General features: G+C 36.8%; 1 protein-coding gene across 2 annotated transcripts in view; it reads right to left on the bottom strand.

Annotated features, from left to right (window-relative positions):
• Window positions 1–15,030, bottom strand: part of LOC142357659 (isocitrate dehydrogenase [NAD] subunit gamma, mitochondrial-like) — a 545,753-nt gene that overhangs the window by 136,347 nt on the left and 394,376 nt on the right. The window lies entirely within an intron of this gene.

Genomic DNA, 15,030 nt, shown 5'->3' with positions numbered 1-15,030 from the left:
AGCTTTGTAAGGCTAGAACCTACAAACCCCTTGATTAATGTAAATAATCCATGGCGAGTTTGAAAAGATACCCGAAATATTACCAGAAAATAGCCGCGAAATACACGGTTGAGGACCAAAGACAAAAACTGATTTCAAAAACTTTAGCCTAACTCGAATCAAAATTCTGTGAATCAATTTAGCCTAACAATTATGTTGTTTGCCTGACCTCTATCGTACTTCATTAAGAGTGTACATTCTCAATTATGATTTAATAATAGAGAAGTCACATTCTTCAGTGAGGTAAGTAATATCTGATTACCCGATCGATCTAAAAACTCACAACATGAAATGCACAACAGAGAAATAATGTTACGCAAACAAATTCAGCTGCTCAAAGGCCACAGTTAGTGGAAAGTTAACCATATGCCTTCTCCGCGCGTGATCAAACGCTCGCAAAAAATTGAGATCGACGAATTAAAACATAGCCGGACGTCCTGACACAATTCAAAAAAAAATCTGACTAAAAAAAGACTAGAAGGGACAATAAATGGATTGGAAAAGCAACTTAGAAAAAATCCGATCAAAAAACTTTACATTGAAATGGAGTAAAAATTATGCCGCAACATTACTCGATTTTTCGCTCCACTTCCTGTTTTGAAGACCAAAATCACGAGAAGAAGACACTTTATTGTTTAGCACTGTAATTGTTGAAGCGGGACGCTATCAATGCTGAAGTGTAAAATTGAAAGTATAAATCGCAGCAAAATTACGTTAAAGTTGTTGCAAAATTTCACAGTGAGGTTTTTCAAGATCAACCTAGTCGAAACTCACGCCACGCAAGAACCACTACTCCAATTTGATTTCGAAAATTGAAAATGTGTGAACCGATCTTTAAAAAATGCAGTTCATTTTCTTTGAATTGAAAAACAACAGGACAAGACTCGGATTACCATTCAAATTGAGCATTGCCACCACTACATAAATCTCAACAGAATTGCTACCGGCCGTTATGACGAGGACTTTTTCTCACATCCTGTGTATCAGAGTAACAGCAAAGAAAAATCAGTACTCCCAAAATCAAGCATGAAGCCAAGAGACAGCCACAGAAGGGATCAACATGCTTAAGGATTTAAATATTGAGCTAAAATAGCTGAACTTGAAATGGAGCTGTCTCGACAAAACTGAGATGCGCATAATCCTTTGTACTTTTGGATATGAGGAAAAAGGGAAGAAACCGGTTAAGGTTTACGAAGCTTTAAGGTCCACTGGAGCACAACCGGCAAGGTTGTATGGATTAGCTAAAGTACACAAAAAAGGAACCCCTCTGAGACCTGTTCTCTCTATCCCGGGAAGTCGTTACCATAAACTTAACAAGTTTCTAACACCCTTTTTCCAAAAGATTAAAGCAGCAAACATATAAACTAACACCAATGGCGCACGAAAGACTAGAGCAAATAAAACTTGAAAAAGACGAACAAATCCTATCATTAGATGTAAGTTTATACACCAACGTTCCCGTAAAGAAAGCCATTAACATTGCCCTGCGATCGCTTTATGCTACCGACGATAAATCAAACATACCTAGAACAACAATGAAACGTCTGCTCGAATTAGCCGTCACCAACGTCCATTTCACATGCAATGAAAGTTGGTACTGTCAGAAAGATGGGTTGGCAATGGGTGCGTCCTTGGCAGTGATTTTGGCAAAACTTTGGACGAAATCGTGGGAGACACAACTGAAATTACAGACGCCCAAAGGTAAAACCAACACACAAACTAGCACTTGTCGCAATTGCGAACACCATGTGACAGCACGTTCCAGGGGTGTTGATTGAAAAATTTGCATAGATGGTTCCAAGAAAAATGTCAGAAAATCCGTAACACAGAATATGATAGCATTGAAAACCAGTTCTGGATGTATTCATTCTGCCGTGAAAATGATCAGACTGACATCAACAATTCGTCCGAAACTAAAGTTTTTCTAAAGTATGTCGACGATATTGTGAGAGCAAATAGAAGTGACACCAAAAGAGCTGTTTGATGCGGTCGATAACCTCCATCCAAATCTCAAAATTACATTAAAAAAACAGATGATAAAAACAGTTTGCCATTTCGGGACATATCAATTAACGTACAACCGGAGGGGACAATTTTTTTGCACATGGTATCAAACACCATCAGATACTGGAATAATTTTGAACTATCGTGGCTGTGCACCCCTACATTATAAGAAAAGCATAATACAGGGAACAATACACCGCTTGTTCCGAGCCATCAGCAATTGAGAAGCGTTCAATGAAGCATTGACAAAAAATGAAGAAATTTGGGAACGTTATCAATATCTTAGGCATTGGGTAGGGAATATTGTCACGGATACAATTAACCAGCTGCGAATGAAAGAACAAAGAAAAGGACATTGATATAACTCGGGTATAGCCGCAAAATTATGAGAAACAACAATTTGTAATAAAATACAGAGGCAACATTTCTAATGAATTTGTAAAGAAGCTGAACAAATACCATCATGTAGAGACGATTTTCACCACTCGGAAACCTAAGAGCTGCTTACCTAGCCCTGAGATTAGCTTCGATAAGGATCTCAAATCCCACGTGTTTTAAGAACTCACTTATAATGGATGCAAATTCATCTATGTAGGGCAGACATGCCGACATATTATCAAAAGAGTTGCAGAGCATGCCAAGGCGGACTCACCGATGGGAGAACATGCAATCAAGTGCAAAGGTGATAAAAGAGCTTTCCAGTGGAAGATAATAGACCAATGCAGCAACCAGTTTATATTAATGACACTAGAGGCGCTCTGTATAAGAACACTGAAAACAGCCATCAACACGCGTGACGAATACCGAACACGAGAATTGAAATTGAAAGCATAGTTTGGAGATGAAAATCAAACTTGAAAGAAAGACACGTTATAAAACAAAAATTTCAACTTTGCAATCGAAAAAAAACTAAAGTAAATTTAAAGCAATATTTGTAGGTTTTTTTTATTAAAAAACGTGTCGATAAGCATCTGCTACATCAAATCGAAAATGTATAATTAATCAGATGCAAGATTTTGTAGATACAACTGTATATGTAAAAATTCGTTTTAAATTTTCTTTGAATGAGTGATTTTAGTGATTTGCATTTTATGTTTTGGCTTTCCATTTTAGCATTTTGTATTGTTTATGACCTGAACTCAGATGAGCTCAGAGTTCGAAAACATTCGTAAGAAAGTTTTAAATTGACAATCCTTTTTTAAACCTTTGTACATGGATATTCATTTTTATCTCTGACAACTACCGTGCTAGGCGGATGCTATAAGGTAGGGAAATCTTTCTCAATTTTCACTTTAGAATACTTTTAGAATAAAGAGTTTAAAAGTATTCTAAAGTGAAAATTGAGAAAATTATTCGGTTCAATAACTTCAACCTGAAAAATCGTCATCTTATGGGACATGAGACAATAAACATCAACATCGTAGAAAACCGCAGAGACAAAATAAATTGACTACGCCTCGCAAAAATTATTTTTTACTAATGTCTTTGAAAATACGTCGCATTAAAGACTGAAAACTTCAAATCTAGCAATTAGCAAAATATCAATCATCAGACAATATATATATATATATATATATATATATATATATATATATATATATATATATATATATATTTATATATATATAGTAGCAAGATTGACAAAAATGCAGCAATCAATCAAATGTTTCATGAAGCTTTTCAAAAACAATTGGTCTTCAAAACATTAGCAACATATTATAATCACTGAATAATTCAATTATGCCCCGTTCAGTGATCATACTCAACGACAACGACGAAAGCAACTACAAAATGAGCAAAAATAGTCAATGAGAAAAGACTTGAATTATAAATGTCCTAATGGCTAATAAATTTCCAAATAACATGAAATAAACAAAAAGAGAAAACTGAATGACACTGAATGTGAGACGGTTGGAGCGAAGAGCGAGAGCAATTGGACACAATTTTAATGTGCTCGCAGAAGCACCAGCTATGAAAAAAACAAGTTATCTATATGGTTATGGAACAGGCAGCTTGGCTTCATTCTTTGGAGGTCAACATGAGGTCATTTAGAGGTCATTTTGCATTGAATGCGTCCACTGTGTTTGTGATTAGGTTATTTGCTATAAGAACAAAGTCAATAAAAACTTTTTAAGTAAAACAAACGTTTTAGCTATACCCAGCATTATCAGGTTAGGAAGTTTTAACAACTGAATGTTAGAGTGCTATAACTAAAATGTGTTAAAACTATTGTGTTTGTCACCATTCCAAATATACAAATTTGAAATTTATATTTAACGAACATTTTCAATTAGTTTGTTTCCAGTTTAGCAAGTTTTTGCTGTTTTTCTTTCTGTTTATTATTTTATTCCACTTCTTTCAATGGCAATTTTTTTCTTAAAATTCTGGAACCAATTCGAATTTGTTGTAAACAACGCGTAAAATTCGAAAAAGCCACGTGTTAATATAGAATAATATTTGTGTGTTAGCTCTCCGCTCCTCTATTTATCCCGCGTGTTTACTGCCGGCTTTTGCTACACAATGTAAGTGGCTTCCAGTGTACTTAGCTTTTGCAAGTCGTTGCATTGCTCAATGACACGTCACTCAAAAGCTCGCGAAGAGCCACAGCATTCACTCACGTATTGTCCATTCGTCTGTTTTTTGTTGCTCCGAAATACTTGTGGCAATATGTCTGGAGATCTGCCCGACATAGGTGAAATTACATCCACCACAAGTTATCTGGTAAACTACACGAGACTTCAGATGCTTCTCAAACCCCATTTTCAATGTAGCGATCATGTGTTGAGTTTGCGGGTTGTGAGGATTGCATTTATTTCTGCTGCAGTATTTAGTTTTTCCTTAAGAGCTAGGCAAAGGTTAAACCTGTATTGGAGAAATAACGATGCTTTTTCATTGTTCTTTTTTCTTAATGATTGTTCCTTCAATATTGATTGTTCCTTTGATTTCTTATTGCCTGTTGATTGTTCCTTCAATAATGCGTTCCTGTTTTGAAGCGGTCCACAACTTGAGAAAATAGTAATATTACCAGTGTCTTTTCGATTTTAGTACCACCTACAAGTTATCAATCTTTGTTCATTGACGTGCGTTGCCATATCTCAATACGCTAATTCGCGTTTATAATTTAAAGTTTCAGGAAGGAACTCTAAATTTGGATTCAAATCGTTGACCTCTTGAAGCAATTTAATGGGTTCGTTTTTTGCGGTACAAATGATGTCATCTACATATATTTCAGAAAAGTTTCCTTTTTCTGCCATAGTCACCTCCTGGCATATTTTTGCAGTTTAGACATATCCAAACAACATCCCCAATTTTTCGTAAGGTTCTCTGTCTGTTTTTGGCGGTTTATATGGTACCACTTCTCGCATTTTTCACACTCGACAGCTTTGCTGTTCAAACAGTTTTTCGATGGCAATCTGGACATTTTTCTTTGGGATCTTCATTGCTGACACTTGGTGTTTGACTTTCGCCACTCAATTTTTCTCCCAAGGACTTCAGCCAAATGTTAGCTAAGACAACTGCTAGTGATGCCCCTGTTGCCAGGCCGTCTTTCTGACAATACCGGTTATCGTTACTTTTGAAATGAATATTGTTGACTGCCAGATTCACTAAGAGCTTGTGTCTAAATCGTTAGGTCCGTTGTCACTTGAGTATAAATAACTCAGAGCTATTTCCATGGCCTCAGATACTGGTACAATTGTATACAAACTATTTACATCCAACGAAATTTTTTACTCGTTTTCCTCAAAATCGAATTTTTTAAAATTTTCTCTCGCTTGCAAACTGGAGGTATCGATGTTTGACCCAGCCACCCGTTCAAAGTGCAGCGTTTAAAATTTATTCGAGTTGTCGTACGGACTTTTTGCTTTTGACACAACAGGGCGCAAGATTGTGTCTTTCTTGTACACTTTAGCCCGACAATAACGACTGACGGGCTCTGCGCCAGTTGACCTCAAATTTGATAAATGTTCTCGCCTATCAAGTCCTGTTATTTCATTTCCAATAAAGTGCTGTTACTAACTTTTTCAATTTTTGTTATGTTGTCATCACTTGCGTCTATCCATGAAAAATGAGGACAATCAAAAACTTGTTCGCGTTTTGTTTGGTATGTCGACTTTCTCAATAGGCAAAAACCATTACCATTATCAAACTGTACTGCTAGAAGGTCAAGTTCTATAAAATAGTTCGTCACTTTTGACAGACCTCGCTCCACCGGTGTTTCTCACTAGTTCTTAGCGTACCATTTAGTAGAAGCTTCAATCTCAGCTTTTCACCATATACTGTCTTTTGTCTCAGATTATTCTCTAATTTTTCAATAGCTGCGAGAAAATAAGTTTTTTTATATTTGTCTTTAACTGGATGCTTCGGCCCGTAAAAAAGAAGATATTTAACAAGGACGGGTAATTCCAAGATGGCGAGTGTTTTTATTGCGCCATCATTGTCTCGTAGTGGTCTATCGTGGCGTTTTGACAGTTTTTCTAGCTTATGTTTCATTGTTTTAGTCGGCGTATATTTTGTGACCAAGTTTTTTTTTCGTAGAACGAAGATAAATGGAAAGACAACCACTTTCTCTACTTTTTTTCCTAGTTCAGACCTGCTTTCGACAGCTTTGTTCGGAGGTCATCTACGTTATTTTCCCTTTTTTCCATTTCTCTTTCAATAATCTACATTGATAAATTTTTACGGCTTCCTCAGAAAAAACTCGGTTTTTTGGAACACAAAACTTCAGAAATTCTTAAATCAATTCATTATTTATACATTTTCAAGGGAGAACACTCTTGAAACACCGTTCTCTCGTTTTTATAAGTCTTTCAGGTGCCTAAGTGTTTTCTCCCTGCACTGTTTTTCTTGCATCAAAATTAGACGTGACTAACAAAGGGACACTATCGGGTAGACATTTAGCGTCATGTGTGAGATTCTCACTTGCACTACGGACAAGTTCGTTCGTAAGTAACAAGTCAGCCTCCCTATTAGGACGATTTGGTCTGTTCTTTCCTTGCTTCTTCCCCAATTTTACGTCGATCATTTTAGCAGACTTCGTAGGTTGTCTTGTTGTTTCCAGATCACGTCAGACGTATTCAACTCCAGTTCTTCGTCCTGATGGAGTTAGCTGCACTTCTCAACTCAGAATGTGGACCATTGCTTTTTCCTTTAAAGGTGTGCTTGGTCAACTGTTTGATTAATATCTTGGTCTTAGGAAATTCGGGGAATATGTCAAATGTTTTTTCTCTCTGACAATAATTAAATACAAGGAATTTTTATTAATTAATTTCCAGGTACTCACACAGGTCATGGGTGCTGCACGGCCTTGAATTCTATCTGTGTTTTTTTAAGGAGCAATTTATTTCAAAGTGCCAGATGATCAAGACTCGCCGTTTGTTGGATTAGGTGTCTGATGTTCTTCAATTGGTCATGGGCAAATGGGTTCAGGTTCAACCCCGGTACCGCAGTGATTTGTGGTAACAATTTCCGTTTGGTGTCATATGTCACAGTAGTATTAGCAAGCAAGAGAAACGGCTGCGAAAACTTTCATGTCCTAGAAAATGTCCTAAAACTTTAAATTTTCAAAGGACATCAATTCTCTGCTTTTCCTGGGCTTTCGTTGCTGCTATTTAATTTTTAGGTTATTTGCTAAAATGACTAAGTCAAAAAAAATAATTAGTTAAAATAAACGTTTTGGCTATAACTAGCATCATCAGGTTCGGAAGTTTTAACAACATAAAGTGGGAGTGTTTAAAACTAAAATGTGTTAAACTTATCATGCGTTTGTCACGATTCCATATATACAAAAATTGAAAATTAAACTGAACGAAATTTTTCACACAATTTGTTTCCAGTTTTGCAATTTCTCTTCAATATTTTATTCAATTTCTTTGAATGGCACCTCTTTTTTTAGAATTTCGCAACCAACTCGAATTTGTTTTCATCAACATTTAAATTTTGAAAAACCCACTTGTGTGCATGTAGAATAATAATTGAGTGTTAATTCTCTGTTCCTGTATTAGAAGTCATATGTTCTGTCACTAGAGTTCATATGGTTGCAATTAGTTAAAAATTTGAGATAATGAAGGTCTGACTTTTGTGTTGAAAGTTTCTATGCTGATGTCATATAGCGTTTACATCCACAAATGCATAAAATAGTAGCATAATAGCACTTTTGACCTCGCTTCACCGGTGTTTCTCGCTGGTTCTTAGCGTACAATTTAGTAGAAGCTTCAATCTCAGATTTTCACCTTATATTGTCTTTTGTCTCAGAATATTCTCTAATTTTTCAATATCTGCGAGAAGTAAGTTTTATTAAATTTGTCTTTAACTGGATGCTTCGGCCCGTAAAAAAGAAGATATTTATTAAGGACGGGTAGTTCCAGGATGGCGAGTGTTTTTATTGCGCCATCATTGTCTCGTAGTGGTCTATCCTGGCGTTTTGACAGTTTTTTTTAGCTTATGTTTCATTGTTTTAGTCAGCGTATATTATGTGACCAAGTTTTTCACGTAGAACGAAGATAAATTGAAAGACAACCACTTTGTCTACATTTTTTCTCAGTTCAGACCTGCTTTCAACAGCTTTGTTCGGAGGTCATCTACCTTTTTTCTTTTTTTTCCATTTCTCTTTCAATAATCTACATTGATAAATTTTTACGGCTTCCTCAGAAAAAACTCGGTTTTTTGGAACACAAAACTTCAGAAATTCTTAAATCAATTCATTATTTATACATTTTCAAGGGAGAACACTCTTGAAACACCGTTCTCTCGTTTTTATAAGTTTTTCAGGTGCCTAAGTGTTTTCTCCCTGCACTGTTTTTTTGCATCAAAATTAGACGTGACTAACAAAGGGACACTATCGGGTAGACATTTAGCGTCATGTGTGAGATTCTCACTTGCACTACGGACAAGTTCGTTCGTAAGTAACAAGTCAGCCTCCCTATTAGGACGATTTGGTCTTTTCTTTCATTGCTTCTTCCCCTACTTTGGTTTACCTCGATCATTTTAGCAGACTTTGAAGGTTGTCTTGGTGTTTCCAGATCACGGAGATTTCGAGTCCTGGCTCATCTTCGGTGCAGATAGAATTTGTAAAAATTTCGTTGTCGAGAGGCCGCAGATGTGGTTCGACTTCAACTTCGTGGCCAAATTTTTCATCAACTTATTAAAGAGATCACTTATTTCATTGTGAATGATAATTGAGCATCTTCTTTTGAGGCAGTGTAGGGCGTAGGATAGCAAAACAGATGATCCACAGGCAGAGTTTGATGGCGCATTTTTGAAATCCCATCCGTAGCGGATACACAGGACTTCTTGGAACTCCGATTTTGTGAGCCAGAGTTTGTGTTTTTCGATTGGCAAAGCGTTTGGCCAGGAGGAGGCTCCTTTTTCCCTTGCAAGTTGAAGGACGCATGAGAGGTCGGGGATTATTGGGTCAATAATTTGGTTTTGTTTCTGAATTGCTGGGTTCAAGCATTTTTTGTGGATCTCCTTTTTCATTCGGTCTTGTTCTAAGATTATGAGGTCGGACGATGGGTCGTCGATTGGTGTTGAAAGGTGCTGGAAGTCTGAATAGTTATTGTTGTACTCATCTGGCTAATTGATTTCCAGCCCACCGTTTCTGACGGGGAGAGAGAGTATCCGTCTCGTTATTTCGTCTGGACCATCTCTGTTGGTCAAAGCTTGGATGAGATGTTACTGATGATTTTTTCAGCATGATTAAGGTAATTTATTGTTTTGGGTGGGTGGGGTTCTGGACATTTTATTCTGAAGTCCTTTGACGCAGCAGTGGAAGGCTGCGTGAGGTAAAGACTTGCCAAAGTTTGAAGTTTGATTTAAATTTGTGTCGTCGTCGGTTCTGTGTTTCAAAAACTCCTGCATATCTTCGTCCATGCCAATAACTGATCCGAGAACTCTCGCACCGTTGCGAATTTGGACTTTGTTGCTACCAAAAAATTTTCGGCGTTTTATTTTGTCGACGGTTTGACAATAAGCTAAAATTTGGGCACGTTTACGTGATAGCCAAAGCTAAGCACCTGATTAGAAAGACAATCGAAGAGCTCCTGTAGTTTCTGGAGATACCACTTTTGTACTATTTTTGTACGGTTCTTGGCGTCTGCAATTTCAAGATAAGAGCTTTTGTTGCAATCCCGTACATTTGAATTGCTAGTTTGTCTCCTTTAGTTCAACGTTGCTAGACAAGATGGCTTTTTTGTCAACAAAAAGGTGGCTTGTTGTCTGGTAGGAGTGTGTAAGAGGTATACGGAGAGAAGGCCACATTTCGCGAATATATTAAGAGGAAGTTGTTGTGTTTAGTAAATTGAGGGCATTAGTATCATCTATTAAAAAAATAGTTTCACAGTTTTCGTTGTCGAATATTTTACATAGAGCATGGATTGGATCTTCGATTCGTGGTGTCTGCCTAAAGCAGTGCTGAATGTTGCCTCCAATTCTTTGGGCCCCTGCGCCAAGACAGCTTCAGATGCTTGGCCCAATAAATCGGCGCAGAGCTTCCCCTATGCCAATCGGTCGTACGCCTGGACATTTGTCAAGTGGGACCAGTATGCTGTTGTTGTACGCTTCTAATGAAGTACTGGGCAATAATTCAGTCGCTATTCTCGAGGCTAGTTTTGCCACTGTTTTCCGGAACTTGATTCGGGCATTGTCGTTTGAGGTCAGAAGTCTTCTCCATTGGCAAGAGTCAAGACTACAGGGTCCATGTGACACTTTCGATTTGGAGCTGCTCTTTCATTTGCGTTACTATCGATTTTGTCAAAGAATGGTTTGAGAAAGGGCAAGTGGTTAGCTTTATCGTGGCTGACAAGGCATAAAAGAATTATCGGCTGGCCTTCGTGGTATTTCTCCGCTAGAATTTCGGCAACAGTTCTGTCCCCAATTTTGTCTTTTATTGACAGAATTGTTCCTTTTGCATCACTATTGAGTGTTCTGCTGGCCGATATTCCTGTCTTTTATGAATTCGGTATTCTTGAGGGGTTGCGACTGGCGTTTTGTTTCTTCTAAACCTGGAGTGTTTTTGCTTCAGTAAGGAGTTCGTCTAGTTTGCCTTGATTCAACAGCAGTAATCTTCGTAGAACGGTTTATGTTGACAGAGTCAGTGCGTTTCTTTATTCGGACCACAGCTTCATCAAGTGATTCGGCAAAGCCCTCGCTGCCTTTTGCACATTTTAAGTCTGATGAACTTCGGTTTCCAGTGGACAACTTCTAGATAGATATTGGAGAGTTTAAATGCACTTCGAAAGAATTTTAACGAATTAAATTATCCAACTTTAGCTAGAAATTGTTTAATTAGTCAATGAAATTGAGTCAATGAAATCAGTCAATGAAAACAAGTATGATCAAAGCCGTTAAATCCGTTCAAAGCTCTGGAGAAGTAGCAACTTCGTTAGCTTAATAGACCACAAGCTGGATTATAACAGAAATCAAATCATTAAAAAAGTACCAATGAGACTCATGAGACACCTATTGTTCAAGACTGGAACCACAATGACGGAAACCTAAGCATTAGAAAGCCAATTTTTTCGAAAAAAAGTACTGTAGAGGGCTATTAAAATGATTATTTAAGAGCAAAAAAGGTTCCACAGATTCAATTACGACCCAATAAGGCCAATCATTAACGAGGCCGTCGTTTTTGAAAACCAATGAGGTCAGTCATAAAATTTATTAGATGATAAAGCAATTAAAACAAAATCCAACTTGAAACTCTAAGTCCCCGTTAATTTGAATTGCTAGTGTTTATATATACCAAAATATGCAACATAAAAAAAACCTGTAGAAACATTGACTCTTGTACAACAAAACAGAGAAAACTATAAAATTGGGTACATTCCGGAACAAAGTATTCATATGTAACCAAAAAATTAGTTTGTGCAAACATAAGTTTCTGCAAGAAGACAAATTATAAACATACTAATAGCTTTTCTATGTTCCAGAAAATCTTCCATTAATCAGTTTTCCTAACTCGTTTCAACCAACACAGTTGCAGGAATGGCGTCATAAACACAGGGTTCACCTGAACTACAGACAACAAAATCTGTAAGTAACAATTTGGCCTCGTTAAAACTCCGTTTCGCTCCTGCCTGAAGTTGACGTTTTCCCATCTTCGGTTTACTTTTCCCTTCTTCAATAAACCACGTAAATTTCTTCGATGTGGACAAATGATATCCAGCAACATCCATTCCAGTGCAGCTTCTTGATGTAGTTTTCTTTACTGCTCAATCAACAATAATCACGCTGTTTTTGTCCGGAAATAATGCTCTGGATTAACTGGATTAACAAAATATCTGTTTCCAGCAAGCTTTTAACAGTATCAGGCGCTCATTTACGTGTACATAACAGAAAACTACATCAAGACGCTGGAATGGAATTGATGTTGCTGATATCCAACAACATCAATTCCTGTGCATCTTTTTGATGTAGTTTTCTGTACTGCTTCAATCAACAATAATCACGCTGTTTTCGTCTGGAAATAATGCGATTGGTTACCAGGATTACCTCAATACCTGTTTAAAGCAAGCTTTTAACAGTATCATTGGCTCATTTACATGTATACTAAACAATAACTTCAAAACAGAACCTGTTTAGCTGAATGTAGTCCACAATGTCGTCCGGGTCACATTGCCTGAATTCGTTTGATCTGTGTTTTGTAGTTGCTTTGTTAATAGTATTATGCTCCAGTACTAGATCGCCTACCAGCCCTGAAATTTAGTTTGGATAGCAATCCGAAGTCTCCTATGGTCTATGAACTCAGTTGTTGTGGGATGGACTCTCCATCTGTCGGACAAACGTGTCAAAATTGGCCACCAGAATTTCGGAGCATCAAAAAACTGAATCATAGGTGGGACAACATGTTGTGTAAGCCTGTGAAGGCTCTAACAACCTTTAATTATAAAGTAAAAGATGGGAGCCAAGAAACTGAAAAACTTATGGTCATAGACGCTCTACACATTAGTAGACGCAAGCCACAACTAAATACCCGAGACGAGTACAAAGGCAGGGAGATAAAACTGAAATATTAAGTGAAGAAAGAGTTTTCTGCATAAAAAATTTTCAAATTGCCATGTTATGAGCAACGTTAATTTGTTCCTCAAAACGAAAGTCTTCTACTCAAATCTAATAAAGAGGAAGCCTCATATTAACATTTTAACAAGCTTTAAGGTGCGAACCTAATGGAATTTTAGAAAAATTCGAAAATGTAAATTTACAATCATGCCACGTTACTGTATGTATGCATATTTGTAAATAGTTAACTTAACAATTTTATAACTCCTGGCGCTGCAAGTCATTGCAAAAACGTTCGAGTAATTTATATCGACTTTTAACGTTTTCAGCTATCCGATTTCAGGTCTTCCTTCTGTCTTGATTAAAATTACCACTCATAGATTAGAATCACTACTACTTTATTTAAGTTAATGCTAATCCAAACACAACCTATATTCTCTGTTACAAGCAATGTTTAAAAAATTTGAAGAGATAGAAAAAAGACAACGCCCTGATGCAATTCAACGCCCTAAGGCTATAAAAAATTAGGTACTAGGAAATAATTTGTCGAATTAGAATTGTCGAATTAAAATAAAATACCGACAAAGTAAAAATTTTACAACTCTATGAGATAGCTTTCATCGGTTTGTTCTGAGGTTCTGCAGATGTTCTCCCGCGTGGATTTTTTTTATCAAATCAATGTTATTCCATTGCCTATCGAATCGTGACGTTAAATTTTGTTTACGTTGATTGCTGCTTTAAATTCGTCACGTTATTCGTTCCAGTATAATGCCGCTCAACTGTTAAGTAGTTCCTTCTTGCTTCTGACATTGGTTTTCGATATAGAATATTTCTTCGGTTTCTCGGTATAGAAGTTTTGTTGCACATAAGAAGGTCAATGGTAAGTGCTTCATGAGAGAAAAATGAAACATTAATATAACTGTTCAAAGCAAGACTTTGAACGAAATACGGGTAGAGATAAACGATTAAAGTTAATGATTGATCATCTGTTTAGTGAACTAAAGCTAAGTTCATAACAAAACGTTTCCTAATTCTGCTCATTCATAAGCCGTAGTTTTTTGTTTTAGTAGATCTAGGGGTTTCGCACTTGCCTGTAGGGATAAGTAGGTCATAGTCGTCTTTTTTTAAAAGAAACCTGTGCTCGTGATGATGCACAACTGACAGTCGCTGGCAGAACATTTAGCACGTGCGGAGACTTTTATCGGATCTTTCAGACAAATTTCCACATGAATATTAAAAATTGATTGTTATGCTTGTCAATTGATTGACCTTTTGAATTTGCTACGCTGACGTATCTCAACATTCGATTTACTAATTTACTAAACGTTTCGTTAAGTAGTATGATTCCGTTTAGGCGTTTCCTCTTCTTTTTCGAAACTTCAAAGATGTTGTTCGACAGTCCGTCAATTGCACGGTCAGAAAAGAGCTTTTTTCTTGTTTCAATTGATGTATGACGTAAAGCAAAAATATTTTTTAGCAGGAAAATTGGAAATGGTAGGTTATTTAACATCTTAAAGTATTGATAAAATTTTTCACTTTTTTTACCAGTTATCCATCCAGCAGTCTCCAATTGAGAGCATTCAAACCCTTGTAAGTCTATTCGAGTGGTTGCCAAGATGAAAAACCATAAAGAAGAACAGGAAAAAAAGGAAACTTGTAGTGGCCTAGTTTATTGACTGTTCTTACTGGCACGCATTAATTCTAACAGCCTCTGAATCACTTCGTTTGCTTTCTTTCTTCTCTGTTCAATACGAATTCACCATTATTGGCTCCCAATTAGGTAAATTCTTAGGTCCCTAAATCTCTCACTATGTTGGAGCATTGTTTCCGGAAAATTGAATGTAATATTCTCCGTTGAAAACTAAGTTTGTCAACATTTTTCAATCGTTAGTTCCATCGTGTTCCTTCGGTCCCAAGCTTCAGTTGCATCTAAATCGTTCGGTGTTTCGAAGAAACTTCTGTTGGCCAAGAGTTTTAGATCACCCCAGTAAA

The sequence above is a fragment of the Convolutriloba macropyga genome, chromosome 2 (assembly GCF_964194025.1).
Source record: "Convolutriloba macropyga chromosome 2, txConMacr16.3, whole genome shotgun sequence".
Lineage (NCBI taxonomy): Eukaryota > Metazoa > Xenacoelomorpha > Acoela > Convolutidae > Convolutriloba > Convolutriloba macropyga.
This window is presented reverse-complemented; position numbering and strand designations above follow the sequence as displayed.